Source organism: Thunnus thynnus, chromosome 6 (genome assembly GCF_963924715.1).
Source record: "Thunnus thynnus chromosome 6, fThuThy2.1, whole genome shotgun sequence".
Taxonomy (NCBI): Eukaryota; Metazoa; Chordata; class Actinopteri; order Scombriformes; family Scombridae; genus Thunnus; species Thunnus thynnus.
The window spans coordinates 9639951-9652592 of NC_089522.1; the positions used below are offsets into that span (position 1 = coordinate 9639951).

General features: G+C 39.0%; 1 protein-coding gene across 1 annotated transcript in view; it reads left to right on the forward strand.

The window, feature by feature from the left end:
* The window catches only part of ajap1 (adherens junctions associated protein 1), a 58140-nt gene extending 51781 nt beyond the window's left edge, over window positions 1-6359 (forward strand). Inside the window, exon 6 of the mRNA XM_067591612.1 lies at window positions 3-6359. The gene's annotated coding sequence lies outside the window, so the exon portion shown is untranslated. The remainder of the gene's footprint in view (window positions 1-2) is intronic.
* The last annotated feature ends 6283 nt before the right edge of the window (window positions 6360-12642 follow it).

Below are 12642 nucleotides of genomic sequence, written 5' to 3' on the forward strand. Positions count from 1 at the left end.
AGGATCCAGTTGGAAACAATAAACACACAAAAACAGCTTCTTTTGTAAAATAGTGTGATCACTCTTTGGACACTGGTGAAGATATTTATTTTTCTAGAGATGACAAGCAGAGCAGCCACAACGCTGCCAATCCATATTTCCAGGAACGTGCAGTCATTTAGATATAGATCATATATAGGTACATTTACAGGATGTGTGAGGCAAGACTGTGACCGTCACGGATGTCTCAAGGAAAACATGGAAGTATATTTGACATTTGACAAAGGCACCCAAGGAGCTGCTGTGGGTGGAAGATGAACTGTATTTCTGAACAATGTGCCAATAATGCCACTATGTGCCACAACCTGGATAGAAGGAAGTTTCAACAACAACTGATGGACTAAACAAAGAGCGCTATATTAACCCTGTATCGACTCCAACTACATTGTTTTTTTTTTTGTGTGTGTTTTTTTAAAGAAATGTGAAAGTTAAAAAATGCTACAAATGTATTTGAATATGTTTTGAAATAGTTTTAAGAAATGTGTTGCAAAAGAGTCTAAAAGATATTTATATGAAGCACTATTCTATTAGTCGGGGAAGAGAGAAGATGGAAAAAAGAAACGGTATATGCTTTATTGAACAGTTGATTTTAAAACATTGTTTCTATCGGTCCCATTTTAAAAACAGAATAGTTATGTCTATTTTTTTACACAGAAGAGTCTGCCACACCCCTAACAGCGGAGGTCCGAAGCACCTGGGATTTAGCACTGTTAATTAAATATTCCCCCACCCAAGCTCAGAAAGAAAGAGAAACCATCTGAATACACATCGTGCAAGCCAATCTGATGCCTGTTCCAAATGCTTATTATGTGAGATTTGTAGCTGAATTTGCTTAAACGAAAAATACACAAAAGGTTTCTGTGGTGCAGGCTCACTGCTGCAATGAACCCCATAGCAGCAAATTCATATATAGATTGTGTAAGGACCGCTACAAAAGACTGCATGGAGCTGGACAGGACACTCATACTGCCTCAGGTCTGTCTAGCTCTCTTGCACACTTCATTTTGGTTTCAGTCTCAGCAGCTGTTTGGGATCAATTCTAATGATTAGTTGTGATTCAGATCGGAGCTGCAATGCTGAAAAGGGTGGAATAGATTCAATATGAGCTTCACATTCAAATAATTCATGTGATAATTTGCATAAATAGGAAGGAGATTGAAAAATTAATCCCCCTACAGATAATAAATGAATATCCCCACCCAACTCCCAGATTGGTTCACTTTTGACAAATTATTTCTGAAGTCTACAAGGCTGAATTATAGTCAGAGAGTCAAGAAGAACATGAACCAATTTGTTTAAGAGAATAAAATTATCCTCAGTTTTTAAACATAGACTTTGAGAAGCTGTGAAAGAGGTGCTGCAAAGGGGAGTCCCTCAGGATCAAAATGATGTGCATCATGTGTTTTAAATGCTGAGTGCAAGCAGGAAGGAATTCCCTCACCAAATGTGGTTAGTTCACTTCAGTGCCAGATCCACTCAACAGTTTGAGGACAATTTTTCTACCATATCAGAATTTCAGCTAACACAGACAGTATTTTGGGGATTGGTGACAAATAGATTGTTTTATTTTGTGCTAAAGGAAGCAGAGCGAAAATATGATAGACTTATGAGAAAGAAGAGTTGAATTTTATTCTTTTAGAAACCTAAAACACTCAGTGTCAGTGTATTGTTGAAGTAAGAGGATTATGACAAGCCAATCAGCCACCGCCAAATTGGTTTAAACTATCTCTTAAGTAAAGGTGAGGAAACTCCATGGTCAGGCAGGACAGTAAAGCTCTCCTGAGAGCATTCTAGCACCAATAATTTTATTATCAACCTCAAGCTCTGAAAGACAGATTACCTTTGTGCTCTGAAACTTTTGAGCAGGCCGCCTATAAATCTACCTTTATTGTGCTGTGGGTTTGTACAAAGCACAAATACAATTCTGTAATTGTAAATGTTTTTGGCTGCAGACAGCAATATGTACAGATCAAAAAGGAGGGTTTTATTGTGTGTCGACAGTGGATCTCCAGTAATTCTCCTTAAAGGATTCGAGAAAACAGGTTGTTCCAGTGAGATCAGTATCCGTAAATGTGAGCCATTCAGGAGGTGCCAAGATGGTGTGGGATAAACACTGTGGTGCAAAACTCAAAACTGCTTTTGCCCATTCACAACATAAAAACCACTCTCATGAATGACCCATACCAGTTCAGCCTCACATGTGTGTCAGGCTGCGGAGTTGCTTCTTTGACATAACATATATTTTTTTGAATGAAGAGTGTTATCTTAATAGTCAGAGGGTTATGAAAACTTAATGTATATTATACATGTGTAAATGTATTTTCTATATATTTGCTTCTATTTGTGTACAGGTGTGTTATATTTTTCAAAACCTCTCCTGTTTTTGGGAAGGTTTCAGCTAGGTCGGGGATAGTGTCTTTGTTTACATGTGTAACTACGGTATTTCTTTCAAAACACAAAACTAACCTTGTGCCAAGCTTCCTACCTGCACTTTCAAGCAGTACTTGTATTATATCTTTAGCTAGCCAGTATAATACTTCAGTAGACGCTGCAATAGTTCAGAGACTGGAGAGTCATTTCCAGGTGGAATGTGTGAAAGTAACAGTGCTGAGTGGTTTGAAGAAATGTTGTGATCATATCTTGGGTTCTGCTGTATTCATGGTTGGCTGGGAAACCAATGACTTGCTGTTCTTAAACATCATTTCTACATGAATTATAATATACAGTGTTTCATCACATGAATAATAAACAGTGTAAATCCAACAGTAGCTGCCAAGAAACCAACTTCACTTGATCTAGACTGGGTTGCATTCATTTGTCATATTTCTCATATTGTATTTGTATATACATATCGCTACAACTGCCCCAGACAAATGTATGATTTGTCACATACTTTACTGTAATAACTGCGAAAACTAACAAATATTATATTTTATGAGCATATGAAATAATCAGGGAAAGAATTGTAAAGAGAGGATGGCTAGGACTTTGTCTGGATTTTCCTTTTTGCTGCAACTGCTAAAAGAGGTACACATAAGGATGTGGGAAACTATTTCATTTATCAAGGTTTTTAAAGGATAATTCTAGTTTATTTCAACTTGGGCCTCATCTTTAAGTATAGGCATGGGTTGGCAATTCTGGTCTGTTGATTGGCTGGTCCACCTCTTTGGTCCAAACTGAAATATCTTAATAACAATTAGATGGATTTCCATGACTATTTGTATAGACATTCATAGTCTTCTTAATAAGAATCCTAATGAATTTGGTGATCCCCTGACTTTACTTCTAGCACCAAAATCAGGTTGACATATTTGGCTCATAGTGTAATGTCTTGACTACCGATTGATGTATTACCATAAAAATTGGTTGAGATATCTTTGGTGCCCACAAGATGAAACCTAATAACTTTGGTATTCCTCTGATCCCTTGACAAGCATGCTAACACACTAAACTAAGATGGCGAACATTGATGTTCATTGTCATTGTGAACAAGTTAGCATGCTGACATTAGCATTTAGCTCAAAGCATTGCTGTGCTGCCTCACAGACCCACTAGCATAACTGTAGACTGTAGACTTTGTCTTGTTAGCTTTGACCAACATTTCTATCGGTTATGATGACATTGTACAGCAATATAGCTACACTGAAATCCTCCAAACTGTGCGCATGTAGCGGCATGTTTAAGTAACCTACATAAGGTTAGTTATTTAACCTACAGTAGGTTAGTTAATCCTTCATTTCAACCTGTAAATTAATGTTTTCAACAGACAGTTTAGATATTCATTTTACCATTCACCTTCCTTTTCCAAATAAGTCACTAGTGTTTGCTAACAATATATCCAACTGTTCATGTTACCCTATCTGAGTTATTTTTAGTGATGTTGCCACATTCCAAGATCTCAACAATTAACTTGGTGAGTACAATGTTATAATTACTGAAAGGAATGATGGCCAAAAGTATGAAAATTAGACCCAAGTTGTACTAAACCTGAATTATCCATTAAGCATACATACTGCAGATCGTTAGCGATCTTTGCTGAAATATCAAGGTTTTCCCAATCACAGCCACAACTTTAAGAAATTCGGTCTGCTGGCCATTTGAGACCAATGCAAGTTCTGAATTGCTTTGAAAACTGTTTTATCAAAGGAGGTACTTGTGGTTGCCAAGTTTCTGTACTACTTACACTGTACCTGATAATTGTAAAATGTCAATGTGAGCCTACTGAAAATCGTTGAAATTTTTGTACCAAGCTGATAATGTGTGGGACTGACTTCTGATTCTACCAAATCTGATTAGACAAAGGGGAACTTTGACATTCTGAATTTCTTTCTGTGTTTAATACTGTGGGGAAAAGGTTTCTAGGGTTTCTAGGTAAGGTCACAGGGAAAAGCTTGTTTGCATTGATTAAAACTGTAGGGAGCTGCTAGCTAAAAGCGATCCACTTTGCATTTCTGAAGGACATTTAGATGAGGAAAAATTTAACTCGCAGCTGTGATATCAACAGGCACATGTATCTGGAGACATTGGCAAACATCACCCTTCCTCCTTTTACCTCTGTCTGAAATCCAACTGATATGCAAGGAAATGCCTTACTGCGTTCTTGCCTTTTCAGTTTATATTTCAGGATAGCTGATGAGAGTGGTGTATTACAGCTAAGAGGGAGGAAAATGATTCCACTCCACTGGTCAGATTTGATTCAGGTAACGTGAGAGCAATGCAGGCAAAGGCAGGAAGAAAGGGGAGGGGGAGCTTGTAGAAAAGTCTTAAATAGACACCAAAGACTTGACATGCCTTTTTTCACAACAAATGAATATTTTGCGGCTCCCGCCTCTGTCTCCTCAGCAAGCCACGAAACCTATGTTCCCTTCAGCACAAACAAGCTATCAATCAGCAAGGCTTTTCCTGTCAAGATGAAGGATGCAGCGCGCATTCATCTACAGGGCCTGTGATTCCTGTTTGCATGTCAGACATAAGAAGTGGACCTTATTGACATGTGTTGTTTGAATTAGATGTTGGCTCCGAGGCCAGGGCTTGTTTTTTCCATATCATCGGAAGCACTCACATGAGATGAGACGAATCAATGTATCGATTATGTTAAATCATGGCCTTCGGGTTTCTGAATTTCCGAGAAACATGTTTCACAGCCGTCAGTGATGGTGATTTAAATAAAGACAGTTATCAATAGTAGGTTTCTCAAACAACAAGGTGAGACTCAACAGAGCACCAGAGAAATAGTTAATTTAACACTGAAGAACGCAGCTCAAAGGGAAGGAAAAGGTTTATCTTTATAGACTGATATGTATCTCACTGAATCCATTTTTTATCCCGTCAGAAAACTGTAGCTCCTCACTCCGCTTCTCCTCATTGTTAAAAAAAAAAAAAAATCACGTACTGTGCGCTTACTGTATCTAAAGTGGAGGGCTCCGACTCTCCTCTCGGGTCATGTTTTTACTTTTCTATTCACAAGAGCTAAGGCACTGTCACTGTCAGTGCTTATCAATACAGTCAAAGACTTGAAAAAAAAACAAAACAGCAGCACTTTGTTTGCAATATCACAATTCTCTAATAATCCCTCTGTTAGAAGGTGATTTGCATGGAGGGCCTCTGACTGCCTTCAGAACAAAGTGAAGATCTGGAGTGAGAGACAAGGAAATTTGGGATAACAGGAAAACAATGATTCATGGTTGCATATTTTCAGAGTTGTTGAAAATCTGAGTGGACAGAGGTGTAAAAAATATAAACATAAATAGCATACGTACAGTTTCAATTTCAAGGGGTCAGGAAGTTGTACAGGATTATTTTCTTTTGGGAGTGGGGTGGGGTGTGTGGGGTATTTTCACATGGGGGCACACGTGGTTTGTTCATTAAAGCAGACTTACAATCACAATTCATACCTACCATGAAGGAACCTGAGTCGAGTTGTGTTGTCGCCATAAAAATGAAGAGTTTGTACTTTGTGACTCTTAAAAACTTTTTATATTTGTGTTTAATATATCAATGAGTACCTCTGTTAACTTTTGTATAAGACCTATTACTATAGTATATACAAACACACATACACACACAACACACCTCCACAAAGGGACTCCAGTCTGTCTCTGTGACGGCTAAATGTTGTATAACTTTTATTTTGTGTCTTATGAACCACATCTCTTCCTTTTGTAGTTATTGGTAAACGTTTCGATTTCCAGGTGACTTTGATTTGGTTACTCTTGTACTACTAAGCTCTGTATTTGCAAGCACTGTAAATGCGATTCTCATTGGATTCGTCCTCTGTACATTTAGTACTCTGATGTTGCTATTAATAAAACGTAAAACAACATGGGCTTGTGCTATAGGGAGTTTGTTGAGAAGAGTCCAGGGTGGGCAGTGATCAGGGCACAACAGCACAAAATAAAAGATTTGAATATGACTTCAAGCTGGGTTTTGTATGAGTTTGTCAAATCAAATGACATGGTTATTTTATAGTTGCTATGCTTAGTTAGAATTTTAATCAATGAATAATTATCTTGTTCAATTTGATACATTAATATTATTACTGCCAACAAATGAGACCAGCGCTATAAGGGGAGCACCATCATCTACCAGCACTCACACTGCGTGACACTGGATCAGACTTAATAAGAAATCTGCAGAGGGTGCTGCATGAACTGAGTGAAAAGTCAATGAAAGAGGTCTCACATTTTATTGCTTTTAATATAAACAAGACAAGATACATAAAACTTAGTATCAACATCATTAACAATGTAACTATAATGTTATCTCAAAATATCAAACACATATTAAAAAGCAAGCAGAACATTAATGCAGGATAAATAGAAAGTAAACCTAATATTGAAGTTTTAACCATAATTAGTTTTGGCATGATAATTAAGTTGTTATCACAGTTTGATGGTCTTAGAAAAATGCACTTTTTGCAATTACAATAAGTCATGTTCTCGAGAAAATTCTATCTTGAGATAAAGGTGTAATCTCAAAATAAATGATAAAAAATGTTTTGCAACTGCAACCGCTCTCGGCTTCCGAAAAAGAAAAAAACACTTTTCACCAGATTAATGACTTGTTCTGTTTTACAGTACATTTCAATCATTTCAATTCAGTATCATCTATTGGTTATAACGGTCATTGTTAATATAGTAATATATGACTAAGCTTTAAATAAAGCTTAGTCATATATTAAGCTTTATTTAAAGCTTAAATAAAGCTTAATATATGACTATATATCAAGCCTATATAAGACTATATATAAAGCTTAGTCATATCTTGCTATAGCTATTTGTCTGTATATTTACAATTATATGTTTTAAGCAGATGTGTGTACGAGTGAGTCTTATAAAACAATCCAAACATAGTATTAAAAAGACTACCCCAAGACATTAATCACCATATTATTAATCAATAAATATTATCAGGTGCCACGGTGCTGTGTAGCTGAATTGGCTAAAGTGTAATGCATCACTATAGTTAAATTTCTCCCAGTTTGACTGAATGTGTAATTGGCTGGGATCATCTCTTCATGGGTCTAAATCTGATCAACTGGGAGTCTATTTGGGTTCATTGACACCGGAACATCTATCATACTTAGAATAAATTGCACAAAACATTCACTGATATAATATCACACTGTGTTATTGTCAATATTATTATGGTCATTATGATCCAGTTATTGGCTCCAATGCACCATTGCTTTGTTAACTGACAAAAACAAAGCTGGCACCATGGTCCCTCTGGATAAAAAGCTCCAAAATGAGCAGTGACATATTTGTAGGGAGAGCCATAAGTGCTGCAACAGCTATTTTTCTACCTGATTAAGGTGTGAAATGTCTGTTCAGCTGGCTTTTCTTCCTATCCAGAGCAGTCAACCATTAGTAAAAGCATTGATTAAAGCTTTGTGAGCACAGCCTCTATTTGTTTAGTATTCACTTCACAATGGTTTTGCAGGCTGGGTGGAGAATCCTGTTTAACATTCGACCCAAAGTTACAGCCTGATCCCAGCAGTTCACATGAAGAAGCTTTGAAATCACCAGCTCCCAGTGGCGTTACATTTCTTCCATGATAAATTTCATTCATCTTATTTAATGTTTGTTTGGCTGCTGATCAATAAATTAACCACCATGCTTAGAATTAGTATATTTAGACTTTTTTAGCTACATTAATTATGTAGATTTTAATCCTTATTTTCACCTAAACATGACATTTCTGATTCGTCAAAGTTGGTATTGCCATGTCCTGTAGTGTGTTATAGTGAAGTGTTCTGTTTTATACTATGTGCTAATATAACTTTGCACAATTGCTGCTAATTCATGTTAGCATCTAAGTGTTTTAGTTATGCTATATTCAGTATAAAATTTGGTTTTGATTGATCAGTGTGGTTATATATTAAAGGACAAGTTGGATTATTACAATTTAGATCCTATTTTCTTTAGTTCAGACAATTTCTGAACACTGTAGTCACTAAAGAAATTGCTAAATACAAAGTTGTTCTGATCGATCAACTTTATCCTATGATGAAACATTTCTATCCTGATGGAAGTGGTCTCTTCCAAGATGACAATGCCCCAATTCACAGGGCACGAGGGGTCACTGAATGGTTTGATGAGTATGAAAATGATGTGAATCATATGCTATGGCCTTCACAGTCACCAGATCTCAATCCAACTGAACACCTATGGGAAATTTTGGACTGACATGTTAGACAGCGCTCTCCAGCACCATCATCAAAACACCAAATGAGGGAATATCTTTTTGAAGAATGCAGACAGAAACTTCACCAGTGAGACTAAACTGAGCTGAGCGAGCTGAGCAGCTCGCTGTTTGCTTGTTTATTCACAGTTTATTAATAACAAACGTGTCACATTTCTAAATTGCACTAAAAGAGCGTCTGTCTCCACAGTAAATCACCTGTTGAGTATTTGATGGTTGTTTATTTGTACTTTAGAACATAACTGCTGTGAAACAATCAGAAAATAACATATTTCTGTCATTCACAGGCTTACTCTCTCTATGAGTAAGCTTTCCAGCCTGTCTCTTTGTCACTCACTCATGCTCTCAGTGTGCTTGCCCTCTCTCTCTCTTTTTCTCGTCTTTTTTAAAATGATGAAGAGAGATGTCCCCTCCTCTCTCTCATTGCAGGGTTGTAAACCTCTGATCGAGATCATGCAATAGCAGAGCCCAAAGGCTCCGCCCTGCAGGTGCAGAGCAGAGCAGCTGATGGCTTGTTCATTCAGAGTTTAAGTTTATCAATATTTAATGTGCCACTTGTCCAAATCGCACCAAATTCGGCACAGCACTCCCTGTCTTTCCTAGCCATACAAGTACCAAGTGTGGAATCGATCTGATGAACAGTTCAAGAGATACATGAAGGACATACAGACATACAGACAGATATTCCTTCTTATAGTAGATAGATGCTATCAGTGGTGTCTGAGATATTAAGTTACACAGTGACAAATAAGCAATCTGACAATTCCAAACTCCTTACACACACACACACACACACACACACACACACACACACACACACACACAAACCTGATCCCATTGATGAGACAATAAATGTTAATTTCCCCAAGCAGTCAGTTAGTGTTTTTCCATTTAACAACCTCTTCTGATCAGAAGCTGAGATCTATCCCATTCTTCCGTGTCTTCTTGCCTTGTCTCTGGGTTGTCGTATTCATTCTGTCTCGCCCTCGCTTTCTCTCGCATGCTGTCTGGATGTTTTTGGGACCACCTGGAGATACAGTTCTCCTCTCCAGTTTGACGAATCGGCATGGGCAGAATGAGTCCTCCTCTGTGCTCCCTAAAGCTGGGCCCTGTCCTCGGGGAGGCCTGCCAGGCCGCATTAGCATGAGGTTAGTTGGATCAGTCTGCACTGACTGTGACAGGCTTGGAGCCCCCCTTGCTCCTCATACATTAAATAGAATTATGCAGCCCTGCCTGCACAGACGGGCCCGATCAATGGGGTGGACGGCACATGCCAACAGCTGCCAGGGAGATACTTTAGTGCAGTGAGATCAATCCTCACTGCAAACCTGAATCTGTCAAAGACTCTGCCACCACCAAGCCCAGACAGCGCAGTCAAAGTTGATTAGCTCCTTAGTTTTCCAGTGTGGAGTGGAGAGCAAAGGCTACTTCTGACAAGCAGCTGAGACAGGTGAGGGAGGGTGAGGAGAGGGCATTCAATCCTGTTGCTTCCTGAATCAGAGAGCATGTTCTTACTCCTACTTTGTTTGTGCTACTTGTACTTTAAACTAGTCTGCAAGCAGTGGATTTGGGTTGCTCATGAAAATGTCTTAACAGACTCAAATGCACATCTACCTCAAGCTTCTTCCACTGACTACAGCTGGTCAGGGTTCCCTCTAGAAAATACTGTTTAATCCTGGCAGTTTGGCAACTTGAAAACTGAAAAAGGTTGTGCCTAAGGCAACTTAAGTTCACAGGTGACATTAGGCTGCCAGTGTCTCAGCCATGCCATTAGCTAAAGCAATACCTGCACTCCTGGATGAAATTGGCCATCCTACGAGTCTCATCCATAGACTGTATACTTTATAAAGGTGAACGTAGCAAGGTGTGTTGTCACCCATTGGTTTGCACTGGAGCCCAGAGCCTAGAGTTGCTGTTGGTCGGCATCATCTTTTCCGTTTGGAGCCAGGGTCTTCCAAATTAGGAGTGCTGAGTGTTGCCTGTCATGCTCTGGAAACCATGCCCCGCTACCTTGCACCAAAGCGAACACCAACCGATGCACTCTTGGGCTAACATTAGCTACTTAAGCTAAATTGTGCTAATAGAGCAGGTGTCATAATCACTATTGCGACAATAGTCCAACTCATTGCCATTGTCTTGTTAGTGTAATTCCTTAACTACAAACACAGTAGAACTGCATATCTGGAGAAAAATCACGGTTTATTCTTTAAACAGAAGCTACAAAGGTCCAAGACAGAGTGACTCCAGGGGCCGGGGAGAGCAGCAAGTGAACGAACTGTCAATCACAGCTGTCAATCGCAACCACACAACAGACATCAAGAACTACTATAAGTCTTCAAATCTTATTAACAGATCAATAATTTCCAAAATGACCATCAGCATACTTATTAGAATGCTTGAATTTACCAATTAAGATGATAATGACTGATGAAAAAATTATTGACTTAGTATATCTAGAGAGAAGGTGGTGCTTTTTGAATGGGAGTCAGTTGGAGCCAGGGATTTTTAGGAGACGGCATCTAGCAGCTGTCAGTGGCATTGCACTTTAAGGGACTTCCACATTGGCTTCAGCCTCAAGCTGTGGTGGTTGCCGCTTGGTCTCATCTCATATCCTACTGTGATTGTCCTTCTTCAACAAAGTGTCATGCAGGGTCCCAAATTGTCTCTACCTGGTAAGCTTGTAGCATCAAGGCAGCATTAAGTGCATAAGGGCTAACCACTTGTGGCTGTGGTTGGGCTCAGGTTTGGGTGTGGTATACTTTTTTTGAGCTGCAAGTATGAAAAATGGCATTGCTTACTAGAGAGAGTGGACGTGCTACTAGCAGCACTAGCCTTGGGTACCATCTGGTGTCTCATCCATTGCACGAAATATAAACTAACCTGGCAGAATCCATACAATCCAGGTCCAACAATTGGGTTAGCAGCAGGGAGAACTGGGAGTGCTAACAATAGTACTAACAATGAGGTGTTGCCAAACTGCTTCAGTTGGTAAATCCACAAAGTCAAGACCCTTTAGAGGGTTCCCCCTCTTCTTTCTTTTCACATCAGACCTCGGAATCCTCCTCAGAGACGCTATTCCAAGGAGTAAGCAATGTATTGTCAACAGACTGTACTAACAGCTACTACCATTTGTTTGCCTCCATACCTGTGAACGTGTCACAGCCTGTTTCCTGAGCAGAACTTCATAAAACTTGCATCTCTCCAGGTTTATGACCATCCACACAGGTCTACAGGTTGGCAAGTGCAGCTTTAGCCTGCAGCATACCCAGACACACAGGACAGGTAGTGTGGGTGTCTGCTTAGAAGGGGAAGAATCTGCTAAAGCAAGCTTCTAAGCTGGGAGTGTTGCATCAGCATCAAGGCTACACCTCAGTCCCTTTCCCCTGTTTACAGATTTACTCTGAAAACAGATACAGAATTGGGGCTGAACTCCATCGTTTATAGAGTGTGGCACATTGATTAGCACCTTAAAGGTAAAACTAACTAACAAGCCTTAGTAAAGCTCATAGATGCTACACACATTTTAAATATATATATATGGTATATGAGTTTCCTAATGCAGTATAACTAAGGATGGAGTTTGATAGCATTTTATCAAATCCCAATCCAGTATCTAATACACTTATGGGATCTGAATTCTTACAAATCCCTTAATCAAGTCTTATTAGGATTAGCCAGGGTGACCATATTTTCAAACCCCTAAACCAGGACCCTTAAGTGTACCACACATTCATGCATGTATGCACACATGTATGCACTTATGCATACCATACCATACCATAGGCGTTTTCATGAAGATAAGGTACAATTATTTCAGCTCTTAGTACACATACTGAGCGTACCTTTCAGCACCATGGACAGCACCTCAGCAGACGAAAAATTATGTTTTGTCTCCCAAAA